Source organism: Microcaecilia unicolor, chromosome 5 (assembly GCF_901765095.1).
Source record: "Microcaecilia unicolor chromosome 5, aMicUni1.1, whole genome shotgun sequence".
Lineage (NCBI taxonomy): Eukaryota > Metazoa > Chordata > Amphibia > Gymnophiona > Siphonopidae > Microcaecilia > Microcaecilia unicolor.
Genome location: NC_044035.1, coordinates 217,037,602 through 217,050,876, shown reverse-complemented (window position 1 = coordinate 217,050,876; position 13,275 = coordinate 217,037,602). Strand labels below are relative to the sequence as shown.

Genomic DNA, 13,275 nt, shown 5'->3' with positions numbered 1-13,275 from the left:
AAGGCCAATGCTTGCTTGCAGTCCAATGTGTGCAACTGACGTTCAGCAGGGCGGGTATACGGTCTGGGAAAGAATGTTGGCAAGACAATTGACTGGTTAAGATGGAACTCCGACACCACCTTTGGCAGGAACTTAGGGTGAGTGCGGAGTACTACTCTGTTATGATGAAATTTGGTATAAGGAGCATGAGCTACCAGGGCTTGAAGCTCACTGACTCTACGAGCTGAAGTAACTGCCACCAAGAAAATGACCTTCCAGGTCAAGTACTTCAAATGGCAAGAATTCAGTGGCTCAAAAGGAGGTTTCATCAGCTGTGTGAGGACGACGTTGAGATCCCATGACACTGCAGGAGGCTTGACAGGAGGCCTTGACAAAAGCAAGTCTCTCATAAATCGAACAACTAAAGGCTCTCCAGAGATGGCTTTACCCTCTACACGATGATGGTAAGCACTAATCGCACTGAGGTGATTCCTTACTGAATTGGTCTTGAGAACAGACTCTGATAAGTGCAGAAGGTATTCAAGCAGGTTCTGTGCAGGACAAGAACGAGGTTGTAGGGGCTTGCTCTCACACCAAACGACAAACCTCCTCCACTTGAAAAAGTAACTCTTTTTAGTGGAATCCTTTCTAGAGGCAAGCAAGACACGGGAGACACCCTCAGACAGACCCAACGAAGCAAAATCTACGCCCTCAACATCCAGGCCGTGAGAACCAGAGACTGAAGGTTGGGGTGCAGAAGCGCTCCGTCGTTCTGCGAAATGAGAGTCGGAAAACACTCCAATCTCCACGATTCTTCGGAGGACAACTCCAGAAGTAGAGGGAACCAGATCTGACGGGGCCAAAAAGGCGCTATCAGAATCATGGTGCCGTGGTCTTGCTTGAGCTTCAGTAAGGTCTTCCCCACCAAAGGTATGGGAGGATAAGCATACAGGAGGCCGTTCCCCCAATGGAGGAGAAAGGCATCTGACACCAGTCTGCCGTGTGCCTGTAGTCTGGAACAGAACAGAGGCAGCTTGTGGTTGGTCTGAGAGGCGAAAAGGTCCACCGAGGGGGTGCCCCACTCTCGGAAGATCTTGCGTACCACTCTGGAATGGAGCGACCACTCGTGCGGTTGCATGACTCTGGTCAGCCTGTCGGCCAGACTGTTGTTTACGCCTGCCAGGTATGTGGCTTGGAGAAGCATGCCGAACTGGCAAGCCTAACGGCTTCCTGACACAGGGGGCGAGATCCGGTGCCCCCCTGCTTGTCGATATAATACATTGCAACCTGATTGTCTGTCCGAATTTGGATGATTTGGTAGGACAGCCGATCTCTGAAGGCCTTCAGTGCGTTCCAGACCGCTCGGAGCTCCAGGAGGTTGATCTGAAGATCTTGTTCTTGGAGGAACCACAGTCCCTGGGTGTGGAGCCCATCGACATGAGCTCCCCACCCCAGGCGAGATGCATCCGTCGCCAGCACCTTCGTGGGCTGCGGAATTTGGAATGGACGTCCCAGGGTCAAATTGGTCCGAATCGTCCACCAGTGCAGCGAATTGCGGCAACTGAAAGACAGGCGGATGACATCTTCTAGATTCCTGGTAGCTTGGCACCACTGGGAAGCTAGGGTCCATTGAGCAGATCTCATGTGAAGGCGAGCCATGGGAGTCACATGAACCATGGAGGCCATATGACCCAGGAGTCTCAACATCTGCAGAGCTGTGACCTGCTGAGACGCTCTGGTCTGGGAAGCGAGGGACAGGAGATTCTGCGCCCTTGCTTCGGGAAGAAAGGCCTGAGCTGTCTGAGAATTCAGCAGAGCTCCTATGAATTCCAGAGATTGGACTGGCTGGAGATGGGACTTCGGGTAATTTATCACAAACCCCAGCAGCTCCAGAAGGTGAATAGTGCACTGCATGGACCGAAGAGCTCCTGCCTCTGAGGTGCTCTTGACTAGCCAATCGTCGAGATACGGGAACACGTGCACCCCCAGCTTGCGTTGATATGCCGCAACCACCACGAGACACTTCGTGAACACCCGTGGTGCAGAGGCGAGCCCATAGGGCAGCACACAATACTGAAAGTGCCGTGTCCCCAGACGGAATCGGAGATACTGTCTGTATCAGGATGTGAGTGTAAGCGTCCTTTAAATCCAGGGAACATAGCCAATTGTCTTTCTGAATCATGGGTAGAAGGGTGCCCAAGGAAAGCATCCTGAACTTCTCTTGGGCCAGATATTTGTTCAGGCCTCTCAGGTCTAGGATGGGGCGCATCGCCCCTGTTTTCTTTTCCACAAGGAAGTACCTGGAATAGAATCCCTGCCCTTCCTGCCCGGGTGGCACGGGCTCGACCGCATTGGCGCTGAGAAGGGCGGAGAGTTCCTCTGCAAGTACCTGCTTGTGATGGGAGCTGAAGGATTGGGCTCCCGGTGGGCAATTTGGCGGGGTGGAGATCAAATTCAGGGTGTATCCGCACCGCACTATTTGGAGAACCCACTGGTCGGAGGTTATGAGAGGCCACCTTTGGTGAAAAGCTTTCAACCTCCCCCCGACCGGCAGGTCATCCGGTACGAGTACTTTGATGGCGGCTATGTTCCCATGGATCCAGTCAAAAGCCCGTCCCCTGCTTTTGCTGCTTAGGCGCGCGCTGTTGACGGGAACGAGCGCGCTGGGACTGTCCCTGTGCCTGAGGAGGCCTTCGGGCTGGCTGGGTGTACCTGCGCTTGCTGTAGGCGTAGGGCGCAGCCTGCCGGGCCCAGGAAAAACATCCACCTGCAGAGGTGGATGCTGAAGGCGCCCGGTGGGAGAGCTTGTTGAGAGCGGTTTCCCGCTGGTGTAGTTGGTCCACCAACTGCTCGACCTTCTCGCCGAAAATGTTATCCCCCTGGCAAGGGACATCCGCCAGTCACTGCTGGGTGCGGTTGTCCAGGTCAGAGGCACGCAGCCATGAGAGTCTGCGCATCACTATACCTTGGGCCGCAGCTCGAGATGCCACATCACAGGTGTCATAGATACCCCTGGACAGGAACTTTCTGCATGCCTTCAGCTGCCTGACCACCTCCTGAAACGGCCTGGACTGCTCCGGGGGGAGCTTGTCGACCAGGTCCGCCAGTTGCCTCACATTGTTCCGCATGTGAATGCTCGTGTAGAGCTGGTATGATTGGATGCGGGTCACGAGCAGGGAAGATTGATAGGCCTTCCTCCCAAACTAGTCCAGAGTGCGAGACTCCCGCCCCGGGGGCGCCGAGGTGGTATCCCTCGAACTCCGTGCTCTCTTGAGAGCAGAGTCCACGACCGCCGAGTCATGAGGCAATTGAGGCCGCATCAACTCTGGGTCTGAGTGGATCCTGTATTGGGACTCCGCTTTCTTGGGGATGGTGGGATTAGATAGTGGCTTCAGCCAGTTCTGAAGCAGTGTCTCTTTAAGGACATTGTGCAACGGCACCTTGGAAGACTCGCTCATCCACAGTAACCACAGGAAAGGGAATGCAAATAGAAATATCCCTGACAAAGGAGGCAAAGGAGAGGCTCTCAGGGGACGAGAGCTTCTTCTCCGGTGAAGGAGTGGGGTCGGAGGGAAGACCCACAGACTCCTCTGAGGAGAAATATCTGGGGTCCTCCTCCTCCCCCCACGAGGCCTCCTCCTCCTCGGTGTCGGACATGAGCTCTCTCAGCTCAGACCTCAACCGGGCCCGTCTCGACTGCGAGGAACCACGTCCTCGATGATGGCGTTGAGCGGTGGACTCCCGCGCCGGTGGGGACTAAGCTCCCTCCATCGACAGGGACTCCACCTGCGTGGCGGTCGACACCAGTGCCGCAAGCGGCGTCGGCGGCCTCAGCATCGGGCCAGAGCACACCGGCGCCTCCATCAACGGCGCCGGGGGCGCAAGCACCCCCGGTGCCGGCAGAGCCTGGCGCATCAGCCCTTCCAGAATCCCAGGAAGGATGGCTCGGAGGCACTTGTCAAGGCCCGTTGTAGGGAAAGGCAGGGGGGCCGGTGTGGGTGTCGGTGCCGGAAGCTGCTCGGGTCCAGGAGACGTTACCGAAGTACCCGCGGACTGACGCAGCGATACCTCTTCAATCGAGGGGGAACGCTCCTCCCGGCACTGCCGCTTCCTGGTCGTCTAGTCGTCCCTCAAAGTACCGGAGCTGGCAGTCCCGTGCGCCATGGGCGACCGATGACGGTGCTTCTTTGCTTTCTTTCGATGCCCGTCATCGGCACTCGGCGGAAGAGAAGAGGAGGAGGTGGAACCCCCCCGGCCTCGAGGAATCGGATCCGACAGGGTTCGGTCCCGATGGCCCTGTGTAGAGGGAGTAGCCGGGGCAGAATGCCCGCGCGGCCGCTCACCCCCACCGTCACGCCGGCGGGCCAACGGTATCTGTACTCCTGGGGTCGGTGCCAGAGTTGGCACCGATTTCGTCGACATCGGTACTGGTACCGAAGACCCGGCCGTCGACACCGATGCTGTCGAGGTCGACGTCGAAGGGCCGGCGCAAGTTCTAAAAAGACGGTCCCGAAGAACTTGCCTCGCCACCTGTGTCCGCTTCCTTAAGCCGAGACACAAGGTGCACGTCTTGGAATTATGCTCCGGGCCGAGGCACTGGAGGCACCAAGCATGGGTATCGGTCTGCGAGATCTGCCGGCCGCACCGACCACACTTTTTGAATCCGCTTGGGACCTTCGAGGATATCAACGGAAAAATCGCGTCGGCGAGGTCAAAGTCGTCGATGGTGGCGGTGAAAAGCACACCCGAAAAAGAAACGACCGCGCGCCCTCGCAGCTAAAAACGACGAGGACAACTCCTTTTTTTTTTTAAAGAAAAAAAAGACGCAAATGCGTATGCGAAACAAAGAAAAAAACCGCGGCTAGGCCACAATCCGGTTTCCGGGGCTGACAAAGAGAGAGACGGGTAACACGGAATAGAAAAAAACTGAGCGGGAACGGTCGTGCACGGGCGGGAAGACGGCCGCGCATGCGCGGTGGGCGTGCCCTGCGTGCGGGACCGCCCGCAAAGTTTTCTTCCGGTTGGTGGGGGCTGCCGTGGACGTCAACCCAGTCGTGAGAACAAGCAGCCTGCTTGTCCTCGGAGAAATATTACGCTGGGCTCTAAAACACCAATACACCACCTAATTAGAAAACAGAACAAATAGGTCTGCAACAAGATCTCTACACTGACTACCATATATGCTGGCAAAATACCGCACCTTGGGCACACATACAAAACACAGACCCTCAACAAATATGAAACAAGGGACTAATAGCGATATAAATGCAAAAATCTGAACTGGAAACCCCACTTGCAACACTAGAGAAATAGAAACTGAAATGCAAGATACTAGAGATGCGCACCTCCCAAAGCTGATGTATTCCAAATTAATACATTTTAAATAAAATACTTTTCTACCTTTTGTGGTCTGAGCATTTTAATTTATCATTCACTTTAGCCCCTGTGTCTCTGTTCTATATTTCTCTATTTTTTCCACTCTTTCCCGGGTCTCCTATTTGACATTTCTTCTCTCTTCTTGTCTACCATCCATTTTCCTTCTGCTTCCCTATCCATCCTGTTCAGCATCTCCCCTCTGTGTCCCAGTCCCTATCCTCTTCCTATATTCAACATCTTCTATCTGTGTCCTGCATCTGCCCTTCTTGTCCCTTTCCCTCTCCCCGTGATCAGCACTGCCCCTCTGTGCCCCTATCTCCCGCCCCCAATGTCCAGCATTGTTACTGTGCCCCAATGCCCTCTCTGTCCAGCAGGGCCGGTCTTAGCAAGTGCAGGGCCCTATGCAGACCAATTTGGTGGGGCCCCATCCTAGCCCCGCCCCAGCTCCACCCCATTGATTATTAAATTTTTAGAACATTTTTTATTTATGAAATTTCAAATAAAGACAAATGAAGCTAAATTTGTACAGAAAAACTGATTGAAATAATAAGCACAATGCTATCATGAAAACCCCCCTCACCAGAAATTATTCAGTTCAAGTCCACTACAATTAGTAGTTCCAATTCTCATAACCCCGGGGGGTCACAGGTGCGGACACACAATCTCTCCACTGCAAAACACTATACACAAACATGTGCAAAAACACACTCATAACCTTACCAAACCATAACAGCACTAATTCCAAGGACAGGACGAGCTACAACCTTATGCGTGGAAAGGCAGAACTGTAATTACACCAGGCTCTAAAACACCATTACACTACCTCATGAAAAAAAAACAAAACAAAAAGGGCTGCAAATACTACATGCTAGCAGGATACTGCACCTTGATCACAAATGAAAAACATGTGACACAACAGATATGAAGGCAAAATACTGAACTGGAAAGTTACCTCAAGAAGTCAGACTCAGCATGCAGCAATACTAGAAAAATTGAAACTTACATGCAAAATACCACAGATGCACATTTCCAAAATCTGACATATTCCAATTAATAAATTCTGAATAAAATACTTTTTTCTACCTTTGTTGTCTGATCATTTAGTTTTTCTATTCACTTTGGTCCCAGTGTCTTCTGTTGTATGCAGTGTCTTCTTTCCATTTGATATTTTTTCTCTCACCATGTCCACCATCCTGTGTCCTTATGTGTTCTGTCTACCATCTGTAAATCCTCTCTCCCTGGGTCCTGCCCTCCCATCCATGTCTATCCTTGTTCCTCTCTCCCCTTCCCTCCTCCATCTGTCCATATCCAGCAATTCTCCTCTCTCCCCTCCATATCCAGCAATTAATCCTCTCTCCCTGGGCCCTGCCCAGTCCCATCCATATCCATCCATGCCCATCTGGCCCCGACCCCCTCCATTCATCCCTATCCAGCAATGCCCCTCTCTCCCTGAGTCCTACCCTCCCATCCATCCATGCTCATCTGTCCCCTGCCCCCTTCATTCATCCCTATCCAGCAATTCTTCTCTCTCCCTTCCATGAACCCTGCCCTCCCATGAACCCTGCCCTCCCATCCTCCTCTCTCCCCTGCCCTCCCGCTCCCATGTCCCAACTGCCCGCCCGCCCTCTTCTCCCCCCCTAGATCCCTTTCCTTTTTTGTTTCTTTTAAATTTACCTCCGTCCGGCAGCGCAGCGTCAGTGAAGGAGGCGGCACTTCCGAGTCCCGACGTCTCTAGCCTTCCCTTCACTCAGGGGCCCACCTTCTTCTGACGTCATTTCCTTAACGTCAGAAGAAGGCGGAACACTGAGCGAAGGGAAGGGGGTAAGGCTAGAGACGTAGGGACTCGGTAGCGCCGGACAGAAGTAAATTTAAAAGGAAGGTAAATTTAAATAGCGCCGGGAATCGGGAGCGGAGGAGGCTGAGACGCGCCACACGGGGCCCCCTTAAGCGCGGGGCCCTATGCGACCACCTCGGTCGCCTCCCCTTAAGACCGGCCCCTGCTGTCCAGTACTGCCCCTCTCTGTCCCTATGCTCCCTCCATGCCAAGCATCTCTTCTCTGTCTCTCTCATCCCACCCCTCTCTTCGCTTCCTCTCACCCCCCCACCCCGAGGCCAGTATCCCTCCCTGTGGCCCCCTCTATTCCTCCTCCTAATCTGGTCTTAGTTTCTCTCTCTCCCCTATCCCATCCAGTGTCTCTTCCCCAGTCCTGTCTCTATCTCGCTTTCCTCTCTCCAAATCTCTCTCCCTCCCCCCCCACTGGCCCAGCATCTATCCATCTCCCTCACCCTTGGTCCAACACCTATCCCTATCTGTCCCTTCCTCATCCACCCCCTTGGGTCCAGCAGCACCGCATCCTGTCCATCCTTTCCTCCTCCCACCTCCAGCAGTACCTCTCCCAGTCCATCACTTCCTACTCCTTCGCGGGTTCAGCAGGACCTTTTCTTGTCCATTCCTTCCTCCCCCTGAACAGTAGTACCTTATCCGTTCCTCCTTCCCCTGGGGCCAGCAGCACCTCTCTACCTGTTCTTCCCTGGAGAAGTAGCCTAGTGGTTAGTGCAGTGGACTTCGATCCTGGGGAACTGAGCTCGATTCCCACTGCAGCTCCTTGTGACTCTGGGCAAGTCACTTAACTCTCCATTGCCCCTGGTGCAAAATAAGTACCTGAATATATGTAAACCGCTTTGAATGTAGTTGCAAAAACCTCAGAAAGGCGGTATATCAAGTCCCATTTCCCTTCCCCCTTTCCTTTCCCCCAGGTCCAGCAGCACTTCTTCCTGCCTCTTCCTCCCTCTACCCCAGGCCAACAACACTTCTCCCTGTCCGTTCCTTCCTCTTCCCCAGGTCCAGCAGCAGTGCCGTAGCGAGGGCGGCTTACACCCGGGGCGGGTCGCAGCTGCGCTCCCCCCTTCGGCGCGCACCCCCCCCCCAAGAGCGCATTCTTACTTGAATTAGGAAGCGAGGGGCAGGCGAGAGGGCCAATCTGCCCCTGAGTGCATGTCGCTGGGAGCTGCGTCGGCTCCGCTGGTTCCCTGCTCTCTCTGCCCCGGAACAGGAAGTAACCTGTTCTGCGGCAGAGAACCAGTGGAGCCGACGCAGCTCCCAGTGGCGTGCACCTGGGGCAGACTGCCCCCCTCCTTCCTACGCCACTGTCCAGCAGTACTTCTCCCTGTCCATCCTTTCTACTCCCCTCCCCAGGTACAGTAGCACTTCTCCCTGTCCAACCCTTCCACCCTCCTCCCCGGGTAAAGCATCACTTCTCCCTGTCTGTCCCTTCCACCTCCCTCCTGGGTCGAACAGTACCTCTCCTTTTCCATCCCTTCTACCTTCCCAGGTCCAGAGGCGCAACTCTTCCTGCCTGCCCATTCCTTCCTCCCCACTGCGTCAAGTAGTACATTATCAAATCCCCCTCAATCAAGTGCATTTCTCTCCCCTTCATAACCCTACATGGTCTGTTCTCCAATCACTGCTGGTAGCAACACAGCAGCAATCAAAACAGGCTGCTTCGGGGCCTTCCCTATGACGGGTCCCACCTGTGTGGAAACAGGAACTGGTATTAGATACGGTGGGGTGAATCATAGAGAAGGCTCTGAATCCCTGAAGCAGCCTGTTTTGATTGTTGAGATGTTGCTAAGTATATTAAGAGAGAATGGACTGTTGGGGTGGGGGTGGGATGAAAGGAGAGGGAGAAATGCTGGCACCTGGGGCAGCCTTGACACCAGCAGCCCTGGACAGTGACTTTACTTTATTTTTTATGGATCACAAAGTAACCAAAGGAGTTCAGTGCAATTTTCATAAAAAGATAACTGGACAGTCCAGGAGTTACAATCGAATATATAGCACACAGCAAAAAATAATTATATTGTACATTATAGCTTGTTTATAACAAAACACTTTATATATTATACATTATCCTTATTTGGATTGGAATAGAATTCCACCACTTTGCTGATAAATATAATAAAGATAAATTATGTAATGTTTTGTATCTCACTCCTCGTGGAGAGGGAAATACCAAATCAAGGTAATTATTCACAATTCTTCTAACCCTAGACTTAGAAAACTAAATCCTGCTAGTCAAATACTCTGGTGCAACTCTGTATAATATCAAGTAAATAAAAGTACAAAGTTTAAAAATCTCTCATGCCTCAACTGGCAACCAGTGTAACTCAAGAAATAATGGAGTTACCCTTTCATATTTCATTTGAGGGAAAATTAACCTGGTGGCCAAATCGCTTCCTAACCATTCTATTGTAGCCTATGTATAAAACATTACAATAATCTACTTTTTTTTGTTACATCTGTACCCCGCGCTTTCCCACTCATGGCAGGCTCAATGCGGCTTACATGGGGCAATGGAGAGTTAAGTGACTTGCCCAGAGTCACAAGGAGCTGCCTGTGCCTGAAGTGGGAATCTAACTCAGTTCCTCAGTTCCCCAGGACCAAAGTCCACCACCCTAACCACTAGGCCACTCCTCCACTCTACTATTTGGGATAGAATCAAAGATTGTACCAATAATCTGTAATTATCTCTACTAAAGCAGTGACGAATTTGTCTTAATTTCCTCAGTACAGCAAAAGACTATTAAACTACCTGGAGTGATTGTTATTCCATTATCAAATGTTTATTTTATTTATTACATTTGTAGCCCACATTTTCCCACCTATTGGTAGGTTCAGTGTGGTTCACATGTTTCCAGGGAGATGGTTACAGATTCCAGCGTAACTGAATACAGAGTATTTGGTGCAATTGATTAGAGATTGCATAGTATGCGTTTAAGAAAATGTTTGGGGCGGATTGGGCTGGATAGACAGTACAAAGGTTTGCATTGTTGTTGTTCTTTTTTCTTGAGTATTTAGGTTGTGTTTCGGTGGTTTGAATGTTTAAGTTGGTTCTGAGGGGATGAACTGCCTAAAAAGGCGGATCTTTAGGTTTTTTTGGAAGTTCAGGTAATTGTTTGTGCTTTTTAGGTCTTTTGGCAATGTGTTCCACAGTTGGGTGCCTACAAAAGAGAAACTGGAGGCGTATGATGATTTGTATTTCAGGCTCTTACATCTTGGGTAATGAAGGGTTAGGTATGATCTCGTTGATTTCACTGTGCTTCTAATTGGTAAGTCAATTAGTTCAGTCATATAGCTTGGTGCTAGGCCGTGTGCCAGGGAACAGATCTTGAAGATAATCAGGCTCATTTTTGAAAGAGAAGGACGCCCATCTTTTGACACAAATTGGAAGATGGGCGTCCTTCTCACAGAGTCACCCAAATCGGTATAATCGAAAGCCGATATTGGGCGTCGCCAACTGCTTTCTGTCACGGGGACAACCAAAGTTCACGGGGGCATGTTGGAGGCGTAGCGAAGGTGGGACTTGGGCGTGCCTAACACATGGACGTCCTTGACCCATAATGGAAAAAAAAGGGCGTTCCTGACGAGCACTTGGACGACTTTACCTGGTTGTGTTTTTTTTTTTTTTTTTTACTACCAAGGCACAAAAAGGTGCCCGAACTGACCAGATGACCACCGGAGAGAATCGGGGATGACCTCCCCTTACTCCCCCCCAGGGGTCACTAACCCCCTCCCACCCTCAAAAAACATATTTAAAAATATGTTTTGCCAGCCTCTATGCCATACTCAGGTCCCTGGAGCAGTTCTAGTGGGTGCAGTACACTTCAGGCAGGCGGACCCAGGCCCATCCCCCCCTACCTGTTACACTTGTGGTGGTAAATGTGAGCCCTCCAAAACCCACCACAAGCCCACTGTACCCACACCTAGGTGCCCCCTTCACCCGTAAGGGCTATGATAGTGGTGTACAGTTGTGGGGAGCGGGTTTTGGGGGCTCAGCACACAAGGTAAGGAAGCTATGTACCTGGGAACAATTTATGAAGTCCACTGCAGAGCCCCCTAGGGTGCTCGGTTGGTGTCCTGGCATGTGAGGGGGACCAGTGCACTACGAATGCTGGCTCCTCCCACAACCAAAGGGCTTGCATTTGGTCGTTTCTGAGATGGGCGTCCTGGTTTTCCATTATCGCCGAAAATCAGAAATGGCCAAGTCTAGGGACGACCATCTCTAAGGACAACATAAATTTCAGGATGTGGGCGTCCCTGACCGTATTATTGAAACGAAAGATGGACGTTCATCTTGTTTCGATAATATGGGTTTCCCCGCTCCTCCACTGGGACGTTTTGTGAGGATGCCCTTTCGATTATGCCCCTCCACATGTACTTTGATTGGTAGCCAGTGTAGTTTTTGAGGGAGGGGTTTCGCGCTTTCAAAACATGATTTTCCGTAGATAAGCCTGGTTGCTGTGTTTTGCGCAGTTTGTAGTTTCCTTATGATTTGATCTTTGCATCCTGTGTAAATTCCACTGCAGTACTCTACGTGGGCTAGCACCATTGTCTGGATCATGTTGCAAAATATGTCCCTTGGGAAGTATTGTTTTATGCGTTTGAGTTTCTACATGGTGTAGAACATTTTCTTTGTCGAGGCCTTGGCTTGGTTCTCGAGTGATAAGTTTTGGTCTATGGTAATGCCTTGGATTTTTCAGGCTGTCTGAGATTGGAAGGGTTGAGCCCAAGGTGTTGATGGTTGTGGGATGTTCAGTGTTCTGTTGAATGCTGATGCCCAGGATCCCATGACGTTCATGCTGTTCGTGATTTCAGTGGTGATTTCTGATGGGTTCTTTTTGAAGGGGATATAAATTGTTACATCATCAGCATGTAGAAATGGGTTAAGGCCTCATTTGGATAGGGACCTGGCTAGTGGGGTCATCATTAGGTTGAATAGTATATGCGAGAGTGGTGATTCCTGTGGTACTCTGCATTCTGCTTTCCAAGGTGGGGAGATATCTGAGTTTGATTTTATTTGGTAAGTCCTAGTGGTCAGGTATCCCTTGATGTGTGTGGTGGTCTACCATGTCAAATGTGCTCAACATGTTGAATTGGAGTTAAGAGAATGTTCTTGTCAATTGTGATTTCCTGCTTATACGGGGCACCTATGAACAAAGGTATCCTGATGCAGCAAAGTAGTCCCACACCATGACACCTTTACCACCATGCTTGACAGTCAGAAAAAGATTCTTTCCTTTGGAAGGCAGTACTTGGCTTTATCCACACAAAATATTTGTTATTGTGACTGAAATGTTCAATTGTTGACTCATTATTACAGAAGTCTTATGGGTCAACTAGATGCTCTTTGTCAAACCTGAAACAGGTGACCATATTCTTTTTAGAGATCAATGTTTTTTTTCCCCTAGCTATCCTTCCAAGAACACTGTTCCAATTAATTTTGTTGATACATTAACCTTCATATCAGCTGCAGTAAGAGAGGTCTTCAGATGTTAATCTAGGGTTCCTTGTGATATTGTGGATGATTTTCTCGATTCCTCTTCAGGTGACCTTGGCAGGATGACCACCTCTGGGTAAATTCACTATAGTCTTCAACTTTTTGAAAGATGCACTCAACTCATTGCTCCACTCACTACTCTGTCCTCTAAGGGTAGTGCTAAAATTCTACATACAAAACTACTAATTGCTTTATAAAATAGGCACACAGAACCAGCCTCAGCAGCACACAAATTCTCATCCACAAATGTTCACTTGCCATCTTATTGGCACGCGTACTTATACGTTCTTATTCCGTCACACAATTTGACGAGCAATTTTCCACATACAAAACAGGTTTTTGTACATATGGAAAAAGCTCTATAAAATTATGCCATACTGTATAATAGCAACCCAGTGTGAGACTGCAATTGCCTGGAAGAAACTGTACTTGCCTTCTTTCAGCTTCCTGCATCAATGCCTCAGGGGTATTTATTTTTCCTTTAAAATAACACCCCTACATATAGACAAGCTCAAGCAATGTAATGTAATGTAAGAACCGTCTAGTCTAAGATCAAATGAAATCCAACTAAGTGTCTAGAAAG

General features: G+C 50.3%; 1 protein-coding gene across 1 annotated transcript in view; it reads right to left on the bottom strand.

Moving 5' to 3' along the window:
- The window catches only part of PWP2 (PWP2 small subunit processome component), a 308,991-nt gene that overhangs the window by 35,006 nt on the left and 260,710 nt on the right, over positions 1–13,275 (bottom strand). The window lies entirely within an intron of this gene.